At 46.3% G+C, this 20,830-nt stretch overlaps 1 protein-coding gene across 2 annotated transcripts in view; it reads right to left on the minus strand.

The window, feature by feature from the left end:
• The window catches only part of IKZF3 (IKAROS family zinc finger 3), a 661,121-nt gene that overhangs the window by 513,554 nt on the left and 126,737 nt on the right, over positions 1–20,830 (minus strand). Inside the window, exon 1 of one of the 2 annotated variants that reach the window (XM_078645669.1) lies at positions 12,874–13,045. The exons of the other annotated variant lie outside the window; for it this stretch is intronic. The gene's annotated coding sequence lies outside the window, so the exon portion shown is untranslated. Of the gene's footprint in view, positions 1–12,873; positions 13,046–20,830 lie in introns of those variants that run through there. 2 annotated transcript variants of the gene reach the window in all.

Here is a 20,830-nt window from a genome sequence, read left to right on the forward strand (position 1 = left end):
GCACCACTGAAAAAACCTGGCAGCAAGAAGGCCTCATGGTTCAACGATGATCTTAAGAAATCCAAGAAACTCTGCCGCTCCCTTGAAAAAGCCTGGAAAAAAGACCCAACCACCAGCACCAAGGACGCCTTCAAAAGCGCCACCCGCACTCACCACCAACTGATCCGTAAAGCCAAGAAAACAGCATTCAAAGATCGACTTGACAACAACGCCCACAACAGCAAGGAACTTTTCAACATCGTCAAGGAATTTTCCAACCCCTCGGCCAACTCCAACGACATCACCCCCTCTCAAACCCTCTGCGACTCCCTAGCCTCTTTTTTCCACAACAAGATTGCAGACATCCACAACAGCTTTGACAACCAACCCGGAAACCAACCCACCCTACCAGCTGCTGACCATCTTCCCCCCGTAAACACCCTTAACGCCTGGAACCCAATCTCCACTGAAGACACCATCCGCCTGATGAATTCCATCCACTCTGGATCCCCCACAGACCCATGCCCTCACCACATCTTCAACAAAGCAGACTCCGTCATAGCACCTCACCTCCGAAACGTCATCAACTGCTCCTTCAACTCCGCTACCTTCCCAGAAGACTGGAAACACGCTGAACTCACCGCCCTTCTGAAAAAACCAACAGCGGACCCCACCGAACTCAAAAATTACCGCCCCATCTCGCTTCTCCCATTCCCGGCAAAAGTCATCGAGAAAGCCGTCAACAACCAGCTCGCCGCCTTCCTCGAAGCCAACAAATCCCTCGACCCCTCACAATCTGGCTTCCGAGCAAAACACAGCACTGAGACCGCCCTCATCGCAGCAACAGATGACATTCGAACTCTACTGGACAATGGAGACACAGTCGCCCTCATCCTCCTCGACCTTTCCGCAGCATTCGACACAGTCTGCCACAGCACCCTTCTACAACGCCTCAATAACATCGGAATACAAGGAAAAGCACTTGAATGGATCACCTCGTTCCTCACCGGAAGAACCCAAAGAGTCCGCCTTCCTCCGTTCAAGTCCGAGGCCTCTGAAGTCATCTGCGGCGTACCTCAAGGATCCTCACTCAGTCCCACCCTCTTCAACGTATACATGAGCCCCCTCGCGGCCATCGCCCGCCAACACAACCTCAACATCATCTCTTACGCGGATGACACTCAACTGATCCTTTCTCTCACCAAAGACCCCTGCACCGCCAAAACTAACCTACACGAAGGAATGAAAAAAGTCGCCGAATGGATGAAACAAAGCCGTCTGAAACTGAACTCAGACAAAACAGAAGTCCTCATCTTAGGTACATCCCCCTCTGCCTGGGACGACTCCTGGTGGCCGGAAGCCCTCGGAAAAGCACCCATCCCGACAGACCACGCACGGAACCTTGGCGTCATCCTGGATTCTTCACTCTCAATGAACAGACAAGTCAGCGCCGTATCCTCTTCCTGCTTCAACATTCTTCGCATGCTCAGAAAAACATTCCGCTGGATCCCCTCCGAAACAAGGAAAACAGTCACCCACGCTCTGGTCACGAGCCGACTGGACTACGGAAACACCCTCTACGCAGGCACCACCGCTAAACTCCAGAAGAAACTCCAACGAATCCAAAACGCCTCAGCCAGGCTCATATTAGACATCCCACGTAACGAACACATCTCTGGTCACCTTAAAGACCTCCACTGGCTACCCGTCAATAAGAGGATCACTTTCCGACTGCTTACCCACGCACACAAATCACTCTACGACATCGGACCAGATTGCCTCAACTCTCGATTGTCCTTCTACACCCCCTCCCGCCAACTACGTTCTTCCAGCCAAGCCTTCGCCACTGTACCTCGCATCAACAAGACCACCATGGGAGGCAGATCCTTTTCATACCTGGCTGCTAAAACATGGAACTCACTCCCCGCTTACCTTCGCCTCACCCAGAACCACCTAGCGTTCAGAAAGCAGCTTAAAACGTGGATATTTGACAAATAATCCTCCTCCCCTTCCTAAGCGCCTTGAAACCCTCTGGGTATGTAGTGCGCTATACAAATCATTTGACTTGACTTGACTTGACTTGATTGTCTTGGCCTACCAGAAGTAAGGGGTTTCTCCACTGGCTGGTATTCAGTGGAAATCTACTGGAGGCGTGGCTGTAACATGGGCAGAGTATCAGGGAACTTCTTTGAACGATATGTGTATGGTGGCTACATGGACAAATCCTTCTACATGTGTTACACATAATAGAACTGATAATGTTAACAATCAAGAAGACGTGCTTGGTGTTAAAGTTGTATCTGCTTATGAAGTAAACAGTGGAGAAATACATCAGTATATTGGGAGAAATATGAATTACAGATGTATGTAATTTGTTTTACAAAATTATCCTTTTGGTTGTACAGCTTGGGCATTCCTCATTTTGTAATGAAAGGAGCAAGGAAGGGAACAAAGAGATAATGCTTAAATTACTTTCGTGTGATTGAATTACTCTGAGTACAGACTGCCTTATTCAATCATTGCATTCGTCCCTCTCTCCCTTTAATGTTGTCAAATGATTATACGTGATTAGTTGTTGAGAAATTGGTGTGTACGCTCAGTATATTACAGGCATGTTAAGGTAAGTAGTGAGCTTATGTGTTCTAATGAGGAAGGAGGAGTATGTTTCAAGGTATGTTTAAGAGAAATTGAGCTTGTAAAACCTTTCTGTGGAGGTCTCATTTTGTAATGTTAGGAACATGGAAGTCTGGATTCAGAGCAATGGAATTACTTGTAAACTTGTTAAGCATTTCTCATAAGTCAGGGTTTCTTGAATTTTTCATTGATATGAGCCTAGTTTTCTTCAATAACTTTCATTCAACTAAAGTATTGAGCAACCTATCTTAATATTAAATCTTACCAAGTGGGTTATGAATTGTAAGCCTGTGAGAGATTTATAGCGCACTCTTAATATGTGTCTGTTGATGGCAGTACTCAAGCTTCTGTTAAACAAATTCACTCTTTAACTATATTTATAAAGTGAGATGTTACTGTGTAGCACAGTCTGTGTAACCAATCAACAACTGTAAATGTTTTGACAGTTTTCAATAGCTTAAACACAATAATGTTATCCAAATCTATAGTTTACATTTGTCTTGAGAGATTTCAACAGAACCTGAGCAGTAGACACATGTTTCGCTCTAAGGCATAGTGCGCTACAGAGCTTTCTAAAGACTCAAATGTAAGACTGGCCTTTTTTTGGTTTTACTAAAGACCAGACTAATATCACAGTTTGAGAAATGTAAGTCTCAGAAATTGGTCAGCATGCATCTATGTCTCAGTGCCTTAACTATTACACTACACATGATTTTCTCTGCCCTAACAATAAAGCCTATGTTGATTATATGTGTGACAATATGGGTGTACTTTTCAATTTGTTTAAAAAAAACCTGCAATGAGTACCGTCTGTTTCATCAAACGTAAACCTCACTGGCATTAGTAGGACTACTACCTGACAACCCTGCAACCGAGAGAGTTGTCTATCGACACAGTGAAAACAAAAGAAGGAAAAACATTTGTGAAGTTGATGTAATGGCTTTCAGCACCAAGTGACTACAGTACTGGATCATCTATTCAGGTAATAATAGGGCTTGAATTTATGTAGCACAATTTACCTTTTAACTTGAAATTATTGGTTATTCCCATATGATCAATAAGCTACTAGCCGAACTAGGTTTACAAAGGGCAAACCCTGTAAGAACCTGGTTACACAGAAAGTTGATGTAGGCACACAAACCCACAGAGCAATTTAAATGTCGTGTGTACAGTGCGGAAGCTAATCCCACACACACCAGATGTTTACCCATATTACTCACGCAGTTTTCATTTTGAGCTACCCTTTCATCACATCTCTGACATGGACGGAAAAAACGTACTCTGTGTTCTACAGAGCACTTTTAAAGTTTGTGAAATATTCAAGGAAGTGAGAAGGAGGTCTTCACCAAGGAATTCAATGTGTGGTCTTACGCGCCTTTTAACACACGCTTGTTCAGTAAAATAAACCAATGAAAAGGGGCGTTACTGTACTCAATTCAATTCAATATACCTTTATTCGGTCTAAAGAACAATAGGCCATACAAATATTGCACATAGCTATAATCACACATAAATATTTAAAATGATCGTACATTAAAAACAGTTGTAAAATGTGTGCTTTTAGGTTTCAACAACGCATCAAATAATACATTAAATAACCATGCCTGAAATGAGCAGAAAAGTGTAAGTAGAAGTCAAGTTTCAGTGCTCCAGTCCAGTATTATAGGCAGTAGATGCAGTTAAAAGAGCATAAGGAGGAGATAGAGAGAGAACAAAAACCTCAAGTAGGGTCCGCCATGCGCTCCTACTATCCCCCAGGAATAGACCCAACTTCTCTGCCACTCTATATACTAAACCATACTGCATGTAAAATTCTGACACACTAGCCCATTATGGTGTCTAACCCTGAGTGCTGCTTTCAAAAAGGCACAGACAGTGAAAACAATTTCGGGTTATCACAGGGACTATAAGTGGAGGAGAGCTGGTCTACAGCGGCGGAGGCCTAGCCTCCGTAACAAGGGTCTCAGAAAGTGCTTTCATGCTAGGCTGTGCAATTTACAGAAGAGCATAACGTGCAATAGTGATAGTGCAAAATGGTTATCACAGAGGCAGAGGGAGACTATGTTACCCTCTGGGTCTAAGAATTGTTTAAAAAATAAAGACCAATAAAATGTCCCTGCTTTGAAGCGGAATAGAAGTGACCGCTCCCATCTTGACAGGTCGAGCGACGGATACAAAGGGGGGACATCTGTGTGTAAAAGACTATAGTAATGCAACACCGTGGGTTTGGATAACTCGTGTTTCAGCCTGATATTTACACGGTAGCCCTTAAATAATGTTTTCACCTCCAACTTGGCATTTTGGGGAATTCGACTGGGTTCAGTAAACACCAGGATAAACGGAGGAAATCGAGAGTATCCCGTATATAACTCAGCCAGGGTTTGCAGCGTGCCTTATCCAATGTCAACCAGTCAGATATAATGTCCTTACAGAGTTTAGCAGCTGTGTTCAACCTAATAGTAACCCATAATAAAAGTGGTGCCATCTGAAATGTATCCTCGATAAAACCCTGGTTTAACTCAAAGTTGGTAATGAGACTGGGAGTGGACGGCGGTGTACCTAACAACCATAGCAACAATCGGATTTTCCTCTGCCTGAAGAGAACAGCATTTACTGAAACCCCATACTCCAGCTCTGTAGTTGACTACACTGATGCATTGCGAGTTGCAAACTTTCGGTGGTGGAAATCCAGTCCCCCTAATTTGTGGTCTGTTGAGGTTTCAGACTGTACCCACGGTTTATTTAATTTAACACAGGCCTGAGCAAGATGGGGAGTCCATGACCCTGTTGAACTGACATTTAATCCTAGATAACAAAAATTCTCAACAGTTGTCAAAACATGCCCCTTAATACTCATTATATTTCGCCTTAATTTGCCCAGCCCACAGGACAAGATGTGCCACCTCGGGCAGAATTTTTACTCAAGCAGCAGGAAGACCAGCGCGAAAGGCAGTTCACACTGCACTCCACCACTTACGGAACACCACAAAGTTTTTTTTTGTAATTTCGCAGAGTTCCACATAGCAAAACTCAGCGAACTATGCCCAGGCCTACGCCTTGATCCAGCAACTTCAACCAGAGTTTGGTTCTGTTCACTGAGTCGAAGGCGGTAGATAGGTACATGATAGCTAATTAGATGGGGGGACGCTGGGCCTTGGTGTATTTAGATATGGTCAGAGCCAGATTCCGACATTGCTCATTGGTTCCTATTTTTGGGCGGAATCCGAATTGAAAAAGGGAGAGTATTTCCTTGTCAGCTGCCCATTTGACCAAACGGTCATGAATGACTCTACCAATTATATTAATAGTGCTGTCAATGAGTGAAATATGTCGATAGCACTTGGGTGACATACTGTCACCCTTTCTGAATATGGGTACTATTGTTGCGGTAAGCATGACGTGGGAATAGTTATAGATAGGGAAATGTTAAATGTATTCCTGATAAGGAGACCCCAAATTTCAGGCATTGATTTCAACAAATCCATTGGTACCCCATCTAGACCTGGGGCTTTCCCACCCTTGCTGTGGTGGATGGCCGACTCAACTTCCTGAAAAGTTAATAAAAGTGAGGAAGGGTTCTGCAGTCTGTTGAGAAGAGTAGCAGACATAATTGGCGCGTCCTCCATGTGATGGATAGAGGCAAAGTGGGTAAACCAGTCCGCGCCTGAGATGTTATTTTGGAGAGGGGGATTGATGGAGGAATTCCTGGATCAAATTAAGTTTACTAAGCCCCAGAAGGATTTACTATCCTTTCCCCGGGATGCGTGTTCCAAAAGTTCCAAATCTAGATTATATACTTCCCTCTTCCTTTTTGTGAGTGCAGTTTTGTACTCAGTGCATGCCAGGGAGATTTCTGTCTTATTCCTGGGGCAGGCGTTTAGGGCTTTCCTCAGCTTCCTATTTGCCAGGGAACAGACCCCGTCGATACCATCTTGGGTCAGTGTTTGAAATACGAATTGGCTTGAGCATGGAGTCCCTGATTGTCTGTATTAGCCTATTATGGTGTGAGGCCATAGATTCCTGTACATTCTCCGCTAGGCAGTAGATGAATTTATTTAAGTGTGACTTAAGTAAGGCTACTAGGGGATTTTCCATGCGCCAAACTAGTCGTAAGCCATCCGAGGAGTGATGGGGCTAGATTACTGTTTCTGGGGAGGCCCTTAAGTGGTAAAAACATAGAGGTGCTCAAAGCGTTATGATAGCCCTAATCTGTGGGCAAGATCCCTCCTTTGGAGAACCAAGATAAAAAATCAGGGCTGACAAACATATAGTCACTAAGGGAAGCTCCCCCTGAAGGACGCAAGTACCCCCTGGGATTTCTAGTAAGTCGGCCAGGCAGTGGGCAGTAAGATATTTAAAAAGCTCTACACCCCTACCGTCTTGCATAATGCTGTGCCCATTCATGTCAGTGTCTTGCGACCTGAGACCCCCATTAATCTAAGCGTTAAAGTCACCGCAGAGGAAAAAGTGAACTTGGAAAGCACGGTTGTCTACCTTAGATTGTAGTAGAGATATAACATTAAATGGACATCACTTTCATAATGGGAAACGCGGTTCTACATGAATATGTCCGTAGGGGGTATGTGCTATGAAAGCATGAAGAATTAATGTTTTCTTAATGTCTTCATCTGAATATTTTAGTTACTGTTTTTACTTATTTAAATTCATTGTGGTGGTCAGTTTCAAAAATTCTTACTAAAAGATCAAACATCAATAACATGTTCACCTCTCTCATAATAATTAAAATGTGTCCATACTGTAGTGCTGATTATGCAACAACCAAATACATATTCTGAAAAGTGTGATAGAAAGCATAGTAAGGTTGGATTTAAGGATGGAACTACTTGACACCTGAGGATAGGGGGCAGCTTCGGGTGCCATGGGCTCCTGCAGACTGGGTCCGGACTACAGAAACGTGCAAATAGGAATCCATCAAGGATCTAGAGCGACAATCATGATGATAGGTGTGATATGGGGGGACAGTGATTTTGGCTTTCACTCTCCATAGCAGGCCACGGTCCGCACGAAGACTGCATCACGGCAAATAGTGTGCTCTGCTATTTCCTGATCTGCATCCAGACACAGGAGAAAGGGAGAGAACTTCTGGTGGTGCAGAGAGAAATAACGAGGCAGGATTTGTCATCTCCGGATTGGATGGAGGCATCGCGTGAGATGCAATGTGTGTAATCTCACAGGATCTGCAAAAGCCTTCCTGGGTAGTCTATTGGGGCGTTCAATGTGACTCTGGTGCTGTACTGGGATGGGTTTGGTGCAGGGTTGGTCTGTATGCGGGTGGCAGCATTTATAGTGGGGCACAAGGTTATCACTCGTGTGGAAATGGTGGACTATGAAGACGTCTTTATCAAAGTACTGCTTAATTTGTATAACTATAAGAGCCAGGGCCTTCCTGAGGAGGCCACTGCAGCTTGCGCCATCCATGGTCCCTGCCAGTGGCACCAATGACAGTAAGAGCACAGCTACTAACCATCACACTTCTACAAGTGTGACCATTCAGACTAATCCAGGCCCTTCAAGCTATAAGAATTGTGTAAACAAATGCTGTAGGGCTCATCTCTAAATCAGACAAACAGCGCCACTATATGGCAGACTGCCCTAAGTGCCCGTGTTGACAATTAAGTGCTGGTGCTGAGCACCAGACACCATTGGCTCAAAGTGCATGAACAAGTTTGTGTTCCTTTCCATTCCCTCTCTGCTTTCCGTCTTCTTTCCCCTCTTTGAGCCCAGTTTGGGCTGCTGTTCTTCACAGTTAGAGATATTAAGGCAAAAGGCTTTCTAAGATCACACCCTTTTGTAGCATCACCTGATGGCTAGAGTGATAAATAATGATTGGCCACCTTATATTATGTAGTCAATGGAGCGAACTGTGGTTCATCTTCGATTGCTGAGCTGATAAACAGTGGTAAGCATAAAAAAATATATAAAATCCTTCTCAGCATTTACCTTACAATTTAGAACAGGTTACATTTCTGACAAATATTCTAAGTCAGAATAAAAATCTGCTGACAGACGCTGATTTTCCAAATCGATGTTCATAACTGGACCAACCACTTTAGAAGTGATCCATGGGAGATAGCGGAGTACGCATATACAATAATAACAAATCTAACAAGGCGCTAGAAGTCGGACCCTCCTGAGTCAGACTACCAGAAAATAAAACCTATTATGCTCAAGAGAGCCTCTACAACCAGGAAGACTGAAAACAAAGACAGCTGCCTAGTAAAGGTATTCATAAATGTAATTAGGCTTACATGAAGAGACAACAACCACTAAACACAACAACAGGCACTATTTATACAAGAGTGCGTATTATGTTCATTTATCAAATGTTTTAAAAGCTTCTCTTGGTCTCAAGTCCATGTGGAACAGAAACAAATGAGATATCATACAGGCTCATTCCTGACACTACGGAAATAAAGGTTGTCAGCTGACTCAAGCGAAGCCCTAGCTTAACTTGAAAATTAGTAACAGCAGGAAACATAAAATAATAAACTGATTCCTCACTACCAACGAAAGAGGGTGAGTTAAGTAAAGAAGTATTCTAACTAGATCATAGCTTTCCTTGACACAATTCCAGGAATTTATCCTTTTATACTCCACCCAATTCTTCCCCAAGACAGAATTCCTACCTGTGACGTGGCTGCCATTTTAAATGTAAACATGTACCCAGCTGAGACCCATGTTTGCAAGATGTAACTAATGTAAGGAATGTGTTAAAATGAATCCCAGGTATTCCCAACCCCCTGCCCTCACACAGACATTATGCCTGATATTATCCAAATCAGAGCATCTAATGTCCCTGGATCAGTGGTACAGAGATGATAACAGGTAGGAAGGAAATAACAGCCTCCCCTAAAGAGACCACCTCTTCAAATAAAACCCTGTTTTATTTGTGGTTATGATGCAAAAAAATGTCTCCAGACGATGAGGTAATCAGAAAAGTACAAATGGTAAAAGTGAAGAAGCTGTTAGTCACCGTAGCCATAGATGCAGGAGAACCAGTTTAAGTCGGTTAAGTCAGAGCGGTTGGTTATGTCAAAGCGGATGGGTGCAATGTCTGAGGTTTTAGCATTTCTGACAGAGAATATATTGTCTATGAAGGCGATTGCTACGATGGAGGAGAGTGTTATGCTGGAGAAGTTTGTTTTTTACATGGGTAGTTGTTTGGAACTGGTTATGGTCACTGTAGGTGGTTATGCTGCGTGTTGGCTCCTCGTATGATTACAGATATAGCCATGTTGGGTGCATAAATGACACATATATAATATTTCACATACATCAAGCACGCCTCTCTAAAGTACAGTACCAAAGTAACTGAAAGTTATTTTTGCAGCCTTCGTCTTCTCTTTTAAACACTTTACTTCCCTATACGGCGCTTTCTATCCCCGTACTCATCCGGCACCATCAGCTGCCACAGGAGTCTGAGCAAGTGCAAGCATGTTGTCAGAAAGGTTACAGGTGCTTCCCTGATGAAGAGAGAGTATTCATTTCATAGTGACTGCCGAAGACACTTCTTTTGATGCGCGTCGATGCAGGCAAGTGTGCCAAAAAGACACTTTCCATATCAAATGCAAAAGCGCCGCTCCTCGCCACGAACCGCTTGAACCTCTCATCCCAACCCTTCCACCCCGCCCTTGTATGAAGTGAACATCTGAGGTGGCGGGGTGTGCCGTCTCGTCTACCTCGGCATCCGGCCGGGGTTGCTGAACTCTGCTCCTTGAAGCCTAAAGAAGTAGAACAGCCATTTTAATACTAGCACTGGGGGTTTACAGCTCGGAGGGTGTGCTAACGCCAACTGATGAGAGATAAAGTGTGGCTGTTCCTCTTTCTGTCAATGTGCACTCTCCTCTGCACATCCGCTTACACACAACAAGGATTATTAGAGCATTTAATTGAAGTACACGTATTTTAATAATTTTATCAATTTCGAGGCCAGGCCCCCCAAACGGCCTCTGAATCACAGCACTGGAAATAAAAATTAAACAGAGGGTACCAGTTACATCAATGCCACCACCGAACACAACTCAAAAGAATGATTTACAGAATCTTCAGGACAGATACTTCCTGTATCTGGCTTTAGACCATCTATTAATGCAATCAGAGCACGTGCACACACGAAAGCGCCAACTTTTCCCGGTCTAGTAATAGCAAGGAGCTGAGGCCGTCAAGAAAGACCCCGGGACGTAACACTAGAGAAACCAGTGTAGGATTAAACCCTGTTGAAGGCCCCTAGGCATTGGAAATTTCGCCCCTCCCCCCTCCAAATCATCTCCTAATTCCCAATGCACTGGATTTTTTTTGTTTAACAAACTGACAGCTGCCAGAAGATGAGCTTTTAAGAGACTTGAGGCCAGATGTAGGTAATTCCGATTTACCGACTCCTAAATACCGACTCATACGGAAACGGTATTTAAGAGTCGGTAAATTGGAAGGAGGCAGATGTAGGTAAAAAATTACCGATTCTGTAAGAGTCGGTATATACCGATTCTGTAAATACCGAATCTGTATTTCCCATTGATTCCTATGGGCCTTGAAGCCCATAGGAATCAATGTGAAATACAGATTCGGTATTTACAGAATAGGTAAATACCGAATCCTGGAAGGGGGAATGGGGTGTCACTTTGACACCCTGTAGCACCCCAAATGCAGGCTTGTGTGCCATGTGGCACACATACATGCCCTAAGGGCATGTATGTGTGTCACATGGCATAGGTGTACATGCACAGATGTGCATGTACACTGGAATTCGGTATTTTACCACCCAATAGGATTGGGTGGTAAAATAAGAAATCCTAAGGGCCTGTGGCACTGCAAACTGTGCCACCTACATATGGATTTACAGAATCGGTATATTTACCGATTCGGAAAAATACCGAGGTGGTAAATTTACCGAATCGGTAAATATACCGATTCTGTAAATTCCGACCCACCTACATCTCAAAAGCCAAATACCGGTCGGTAACGGCCGAAATCGGCCGTTACCGACCGGTATTTGGCTACCTACATCTGGCCCAAACTGTTATGTGAATCTGATGTCTCTGCTTTATGTACTATACGTTGTTAATGGGTACAATACATTAATATAGTATTTTCTCTATAGAGTCTTTATTGTAAAGTTTTCGTTTCTGGAGTTGATGTTTTCTTTCTTTTGGAAACAATATTTAAGAAAGCCTGATTGTAATTTTCTTACATGATCAAATCAATATTATTTTGATCCGTTGTCGCAGGGCCCTAAAAGAAGTGGGGCCCATAGGCCGGTTGTTACTTTGTCTATTTGGTAATCCGGAACTGGGAAAAACCCACTACTTAGGTGATGGTGCGACCCTGGCAAGCCGCCTGTGGGCAGAGAAGGTGCTGTGGTCTCACCTATACAGGGAGGGCTGAAGAAAGAAAAGCTGGTCACCCCAAAGAGGGAATGCGAAGTCCCATCTGTGTATTGAGGGGAAATGGCCTAAGTGCACTTTATGTTAAAATAAAAACAAGCATTCTGTGGGCCTCTACTGTCCCTTCTGGTGAAGTTGACTTTTACAAAGGTAACATGTAAGTCTGGGGAAAGGTTTAATGAAGTGGGACACAGAACTTGTCCCAGAGGTAGCTACGTGGTATTGAGCTTGGGAAACGGGCAGTATTAATTAAGAAGATATTGAAATCCACATTGTATTCGGATCTTGAGAAAGTGTGTTCACTTTAGAGAATACCTGGGCATATAGTGCTTCTAAGTCACGGGAAAGATCCGTCCAAACAGCCAGGGCGCCTACTGGACCTACACTATTTAAGACATGACAAAGATTTCTTCAGTGAGATGGCCATACGGGACTACATTCAAGTTCTGTTCATGTTACAACAAATCTCACACAATAAACCAAATACAAAACATAGCCACTATCTTTCTGAGACGTATAACGAAAAGACACAAAACATCTCTGAGACAGGCAATTTCCAGGAACTAAGACGAAATTGTGCCTCGTCTCTGCATGGGGATAAAATGGTCACGTTCTAGAGACATAAGAGGACCATATAAATGTCCCCGAAATAAAGAGCGAGTAATATCCTCCAGTCTCACGAGAGAAAAAAGGAGCCTAAATTGTTCTATAAACTTAGTTGTACAACTATTTGAATTAACAGTAGTTTGAACTCCTGGTTGTGCCAGAGATATCAGTAACCTTGAAGGCGGAATTTCATGCGCATCAATTCAACAGCAGTTACCCTCGCACTCCCGTCACTGGCGCGTGCTTGCCTCACCTGCTGCCCTGGAGTTTCTGGCACGCGCAACGTTCACCTGCTGTGCTGGCCAGGCGCGCGCTCAACTCTCCTGCTGCTTGATTCCTGCAGCTCCGTGTAAATCTTGTCACGCCCGCCGCCGCGCGCCACTCACAGGAAACGCGGAGGTGGGGCGTAGCACCATTCTAAGAAGAGTCCCTATCCCTCGGCGCTATTTACGTCAGACTGCCGGTGCGGAGGGGGCTATGTCAGTTCAAGTACTGACCCAGATATTTGCATGCGCACTTGCTGAGCACAGCCCTAAGCACTAGCGCATGCAACAGGGCAGCTGCACAAAAAGTTACAGAATACGCGAGAGCGCGGCGCTGAGAGAGACAAACAAACTGAATAGGTGAAGATTAGCGCGCGCAATCGGCAACGCAGCAAAGGCTGTGCAATCCCGCCGAAGTCCGAAAATGGAAAAGCGCAGTGCACAGGAAACCTAGGCATAGCAGCCCCACCCGCCTACAAACAGGCAAAAGAACGATTTTCCGATGAATTTATGTCTTTTTAATTCATGAAAGCAGCACTACAAATATCAAAATGCAATGGTAACCGTAAGGGCCCAAGAGAAACAGCAGAGTCACCGGCACTCCTAAATGTAAAGCACACGCAAAAACGCTCTACAAGCAACAGCACATATACACTAGCACAGCAAGTCAACAGCTCACATGAACTGCAACAGAATCAAACATTGGCAATGCCAATTAGTCACGCATTTGCGTGAATTAGAGCGGTTGGCGTAAATGGCAATGTCTTTCAGCCATGTGTTGTGGTTTGGAGTGGATGTATGTGGGTTGGATTGGAATTGTTAGTTATGGAATTGCGTGTGGTGGAATTGTGTGATGTGGAGAGGAATTATGTGGCATGGTGGATAGATAGGGGCAAGAGCTGCACAGAATAGATAGCCCATATCAGAGAGTATAGACACCCTATATACTGATCTCTATATATGTTAACATCAAGATACACCAACATTAAGGTATGATGTCAATGTCAAGATTGGCCATCGTCAAGATATGCCGACTTCACCATATAGCAACATCGGAATATGCTGATGTCAAAGCCTGAAACGGTTGTAGTGCTGACTCCAAAATGCACTAAACACAACTAGACGATTGTAAGTGCCTGCTTGTGTATGAGTGTTTTTAGTTACATTGCTGATACATGTATTTAAATGTTTATTATCCAGCAAATATAGTGCATGCGTGTCACCTATCTTTAATAACCATTAGGTACATTTGTATGTTTGCCAAGTACACACCTGCATGGGAAATAGATGGATGGCTGCTCCGAAGGAAGTGGGTGTTGGAAAAAAAGTGGGTGGGTACATGGATAGACAGATGTATATGGTTCTTGGAAGGACAGGATAATGTCTTTAACATCCATCCTCGTCACCATACACAGGTGCCCTCACAGGACATGCTAATATATCCCTGTCTACCACTGTGGTCTTGTAGCATGAGGTTGTATGGTGTACAGCAGTGTTTCCCAAACTGGGGTCCGTGGACCCCCAGGGGTCCGTGACCCATTCCCAGGGGGTCCTCGGGTTGCAGTTTTAAAAGCACTGCAAAGTTCCTTGTACAATTACCAGTTTTCGAGCAATAATAAAAGTGTCAAGATAACACCAGTGATTAATGTACCTGCTGGAGAGAGATGAGTTTTGTCCAGTGGCAGGTTTGACTTATCTAATGTAGCACAGAGGGTTAATATACCTGCTGCAAAGAACGCATACCATGCATTTTAAAAAACAGTATTGGATGTGCATAGGTCAGTGTAGGGTTACTGCTTTTGTCGCGGATATTCTTGTGTTACTCTGCAGCTCATAAGAGACAATCATAATCTAGCACAGTGACCTATAAACTGTCATCAAAGAGCTGCTTACACACTGCATGGTACAAGTTGGTAACTTATGTTTTTTTCCCAGTCTTTTATTATCCTGATATGGCTAACCGTGTTTATTTGGGTGGAAATAGATTTTTATTGTTAAAGTCAATGCTAACCACTGTGTTATGTTCGGAATCCTGAGTTTGTGCTTTTCCAGACCAAGCACTCTTTAAAAATGCCTACCAGTATGAATGACATGTGAATCCTTCACCTTGTAGTCCCCTTTGCCTTATCTAACTTTTTCTCTATACTGATTTACATGTATGATTCATTGTCTCTATATGTGTGTTATGTAAAGTGCTCTGACATCCTACAATGGTATGAGAGATGCTATAAAAAAAGAAATACATGTGACAGATGTGCTATGGAGAAATGAGAGGCACTGTTGAAGGGTGATAATAAGGGAATCATTGAAGAACCCCAACAAAGATTGTTGTATCCTGGTGCATAGTAAGGTCATCATTTACTATTCTTTAAAAGCTAATACAATTCAATATATAATGATAACTGTGTTGTAGAATGCACCATTGTATCCTAAATTTTCTTGAGGGGAGAGCCTCCCAAAGCCCCCTTTGTTGTGGTCAGGCTCACTCACTGCACTTGGTGTGCACTGTATGGGGACTGGTATGAAAACATTTGCCAGGGCTGCTTTGGGTTTCCACTCTGACCTTGGCAGGAGCAGGAGCCGTATACTGCGAAATAAAGCTAACCATTTAAAAGTTGATCATGGAGGTGCTACACCAACCTTCCCTTAAATGTTTCATTTTTTTGCAAACTCTTTCAATATAAAATGCTAAAGTCCTTAGTAATTTGAGTGTTTGTTTTGTGTGCACATGTGTATTTATTTTTTTCTAATTAATCTTAATGTTTGAACTTTAAATCATACAAATTGCTGGGGGTCCCCGGCTTCCAGTGGTGAGTCAATGGGGGTCCTCAGGAGTCAAAAGTTTGGGAACCCCTGGTGTACAGTATAAGCTGTCCCTGCTCACATGCAAAACATAAATTGATATTGATTTATACCTAATGAGCTCGTTCATACGGGCAGCAAAATTCTCCTTTTTAACGTGAAAGCTTACATTGCTTGCTTGTTCGTTTATGTGAAATGGTTTAATCATAAAGCATATCTTTTGCAATTCTTAGTGAAAAAACATGAAACGGATGAAAGAGTGTAACAGGCTGGCTAGCTCTTTAAAGAGCAGAGATCTTATCATGTGCTATAAAACTTTCTGAAGACAGAGTTAATGGACCCTAAACACTGTAAAGCAAATCATCACATTTTACACTACCGGCAAAACCAGTGCTTTAAGTGGGCCGGTACTCACCGGTACTGAGTACCAGCACTTCCAAATGTTCTAGCCTCCAGTACCGGCCCTTTTTTCAGTCAGGGAGAGTACCCCTGCCCTGATTGATGGCACGGCAGGACAGATGCCGCTCTGCTTCCGGTTGTCGCAAATCTCCCTGAGCCCTGATCCCCTGAAGTAGCCTATTTGCAGAGAGGCTGCTGGATTAGGAGCGCACATTTCAATTTCCCCACACTACAGGTGAGGGCTTGTGTCACGCAGTGATTAACAACCCTACACCCTCGCCAAAGTTGGTTTTCTTTTCATGTTTTGTGTTCCCATCCAACACTAATGACTGCATTTACATGATAACAGCGAGGGATCCCTGGGTGTGAAAGCAGCCCTGCCCAAAGAGCAATGAATATCAGGGACCACTGCAGCACCCCAGGAATGACAACTGGCAATGGATCTGGTTGGGGGAAAAACGAGATAAACAGACAGAAAATCCGGCGTGCGTAGTTCACCCGAGATGCTGCCAGCATCTTGGGTGAACTACGTGCGCCGGATTTTCTGTCTGTACAGCTCCAATATTGATTGCCTTTTTGATTGCACTGGAACCATTAGCCAGTTCTTTACCCCTCACCCATGGATGAGGACACACACTGCGCTTAACATAAACAAGAGGAACTCCCAACCCAGCAAGGATTAGTGGGTGTGTAACTAAGACACTACACCTACACCCAGGTTGCCCCCACCGTCCTGGGGAAGACCCGCAGGACGAAGCCCCCAACTTCCGAAGAGCCCCAAGACGGGTCGAAACGTCGACGTCCATACACATCAAACCTGGACCACCAGCCCCTGATTGTAATGTGCCACACAATAATTGTATTGTGTATTTCAAAATCAAATGAAAAATGATTTGAAAATGATAAACTTTGGCCAGGTAGAACAAAGACTGAGAATTACGTATCAGTCTAATGAATGAACTATTTTAACCAATTCTTTCACCGCACTATCTGAATTCTATTCACCCTTCACACAGCTAGAGCACCTTTCTAATTCCGCACGTTCCCCTGGAGCAACCTCTTCCCTGTTTTTCATTGTCACGTACGATAAAGATTATACCGTTGCATTAAATATGATGGAATAAAACCCCTGCAAAGGGAAAGATTATACTGTTGCATTAAATATGATGGAAGAAAATCCTTGCAAAGGAAAAAGTTTGTGGTTGTTGCACTTTAATAAACTGTTTGTAATTAATTACTGTGAGCCAACAAGATTTGGACTCAGCAAATAATTTGTCATATTATTATTGAAGGCTGTGATTCATTCATCCTTGAAATTAGGTCTAGGGCCGTTGTTTTTCGTACCACACTGCCCATAACCAGCACCACTTGACTGAGCGGTGGGGCTCCTGTTGTGGCTGGCGCCCCCCGTATCGCTTAGTCTGGCCAATCTCCCATTCTGAAGGACCTGGCTGCCCTGAGTTCTTGCATGCTGGGTTGCCGGGAAGAGACGGCAGCGACATCGACCGCTGATTGAGCGGTGGAAGATTGGTGACGTCTGGCGGCCCGCTGCCCTTTCGTCCTGGGCTTGCCTGCCCTTCTGAGGCGGGTCCTGTTCTGCCTCGCTGCGACGCAGCTCTGCGGGGCGCCCCTGTGCCCGCCTGTTGGACCTGTGGGGAGGGCCCGAGGACGCTGGAGCCTTCTTTGCTGCCCCCGAGGCCGAGGCCTGGCCTGACTTCACCGGCACTGTGGACTTGTGTTCTTGGTGTTGCCCACTGGGGCGAAGATCTACTGTCCTGGGTCTGGGTCGGTGTGGCTGGCGCCGCAGGCCCCAATTGGTGGAGTGTGTGGCTGGAGACTTGGTCCCCCTGCTGCCCCCGAAGCCCTGACTGACGGTATCAGCGCCACGGGACCCCATTGCTGGCGTGAACCGGCTGCGGCGGGGGTCCCTGGTCGGCCCGGGGCTTGGTTTGGAGGTGCCTGTGCCGTGGGCCTCCGCCTGCTGTGTGGACTGTTAGGAGTGGCATTTCATCGTTAACCCCCCTCCCCCTCCCGGGGCCCGGCGGAAGGACACCATCGGCGCTGTTGGTCTCCGCCTACTGCGCGAGCTGCTGGAGCTGTGGTCTTGTGTTGCCCCCGAGGCCCGGGCAGACATCACCTGTGTCGCGGGCTGCAACCCGCCGGTCGGCCTGCTGGGAGCGGCGCCCCCAGTCATCCCCTGAGCCGCAACGGCCACCACTGAAATCACAGGCCCCCATTAGCTTTGTGGCCCACTGGGAGTGGGAAGCCTATGACATCCATGTGGGAGAGGCCTGAACATGTCCTGATCGCTCCCTGCTGAGCTCAGGGCTTGAGCCGCTGCTGCGGGCACCGCTGGCTGCCGGTAGGTGCTCTGCGGCAAGCGGAGTGCTCCTGCGAACTGGCCTGGAGATAAGGAGTGGGGGTGCGGAGGCATTTGGTTTTGGGGAGAGGATTCGGCCGTCGATCGGGCGGCAGGCGGGGTGCGGGAGGCCAATGGTTAGCACGGCTCCTCTTCCCTCCCCCCCACTCCTCCCCCTCCTCCCCCCACTCCTGATGCGCCTCCTGCGACCTGTGGTTGAGGTGAACCCATCCTGTGAAGTGGCTGCAGCGGCACGGCCTGCTGGGCCTCCCCTCTCTGGGCCTGGTGTGTGGACGGAATTTCTCTGCCACTACTTCGGGTGGCAGTGACCCTCTGAGGGACCCTCTGATGGCTCTCTGGGGTCCTCGGCCATAGCTTCATGTGGTGGGGCTTGTGTGGCCTCCTAATCCTCTCCATGGGCCTGTCCTGGGTCATTGGTCATTACTGCATTCCTGCGATCACCTGCCCGCACTGGCCCCTCAGTCCTGGACCCGCTGTGACCCCGGACCTCTACAGATACTCTGTGTTGCCACTCCGGCGGAATGCCTTGTGGCCCTGGAGGGGGGGGGGGCCTGCGCACGGCCCTGGATCGTGGCCCTGCTCCTTTCTTCTCCCTCTAACCCGGCTGCACATTTTGGGGGGCAGCAGTTTGATCCGCGTCAGGTCTTAACGTCTGCTGCTTGCCCCTGCTGACACCTGGCCCGCCTGTCTTAGCCTGTCAACTTCCCACTGTGGGGTCTATTTGTGGGGACTTTGAACCTGTGATTTCCCGGGGGTCGCCACGGGCAGAACGGACAGGTCAGTGAAGGCCCCTGCCACCCAGATGAAAATGGACCGCTTCACCACTGTGGAGGTGGGGGCAACCGGGGCTATGACTGAACAGGAGGGACCTCCGTCCGTGGATTTGGCCACCATCCTCCAGGCCATCCATGCATCACAAACCTCAGTGGAGGGCAAGATCGCAGAGGTGCGTGTAGACATGACTCTTATTCGACAGAACCTCTGAAACGCCACAGCTCGGAATAAAGAGACTGAGCGTGCTGGACTTCCTGGAGAGGTGGCTACGGTCGTGCATCCCGGAGGGCTCTCTCTCTCCTTGGTTCGCGATTGAGCGGGCCGACTGGTCTTTGGCCCCCAGGCAGGCGCCGGGTACACCTCCACACCCATTCATAATGCGAGTTCTCAACTTCAAAGATCGCAACGCCATCCTGTCTGAAGCTCGCAAACAACAGTAACTACGTTATGAGAATGGTGCAATCATGATCTTCCCAGACTACCCCCGCAAGGTCCAGGGCCAGCGCCGCTCCTTTGGGGAGTTCAAGCAAAAGCTGAGGAAACTCAACATTCAGTATCGGCTCCTCTTCCCGGCTCGTCTGCGAGTGGTGTTCACGAATAAGATGCTGTTCTTCGACAACCCGACGGAGGCTTGGACCTGGGCAATGGAGGAGTGCCCTCTGTGGGCCGATGACCGGGCCCTGGGCTTGGGGGAGCGGAGGACGGACTGGAATGCCTCGCTCCCTTCGCTCTTCAACCTCAGCATAACTGCTCCTGCAGGCACTGTGGGCAGAGGAGGGCCGCTCAGACTCCCAGTCAGGCCACTCATCAATCAATCAATCATGAAATTTGTAAAGCACACTACTTACCCGTGAGGGTCTCAAGGCGCTAGGAGAGCGGTGCTGCTACTGCTCGAAGAGCCAGGTCTTGAGTAGGCTCCTCAAGGTAAGTAGGTCTTGGGTCTGCTGTAGGAGGATGGGGAGGGTGTTCCAGGTCTTGGCGGCGACGTAGGAGAACGATCTGCCGCTGGTAGTCGCTCTTCGGATTCGGGGAACGGTAGCAAAAGCGCGGTCGGCGGAGCGGAGCTGGCGGTTCGGGGTGTTGAAGGTGAGTCGTTGTTAAGGTATGATGGTCTGGTGTTGTGGAGTGCCTTGTGTACATGGGTGAGAAGTTCAAAGGTCATCCTCTTGTTGACGGGCAGCCAGTGCAGGTCCCTCAGGTTGTTAAAGATCAGACAGATTTGTTAGCAAGAGCTGAAAGCCATTTTGTATTTCTGGCAGCCATCTTGTTTGCCATGTGCTGCAACGTGCTCGCCATGTGCTCTGTCTTCACTCAGTGTGGACTCCTCTTGTAATCTGCCTAGAAACGAACTATATTTAGCATCTTCCACCTTTGCACATGCCCAGAAGGGCCTAGATAGTAGAATGCACCTGCTTCTCATGTACAACTGTCAGGCTATTTTTGCTGCTGCTGTATGGAGAAGTAACTCTCCTCCCACTTTGTTGAGGAAGCAGATCTTGCATGCCCATCTTAGTCATTTTGCATGCTTACATGTGCCAGGACTGCCCCTTGGTCTTATGCTGACTATGTAACCCTAAGTATATATAAGGCCT

This window comes from Lissotriton helveticus, chromosome 5_1, assembly GCF_964261635.1.
Source record: "Lissotriton helveticus chromosome 5_1, aLisHel1.1, whole genome shotgun sequence".
In the NCBI taxonomy this organism is placed as follows: domain Eukaryota; kingdom Metazoa; phylum Chordata; class Amphibia; order Caudata; family Salamandridae; genus Lissotriton; species Lissotriton helveticus.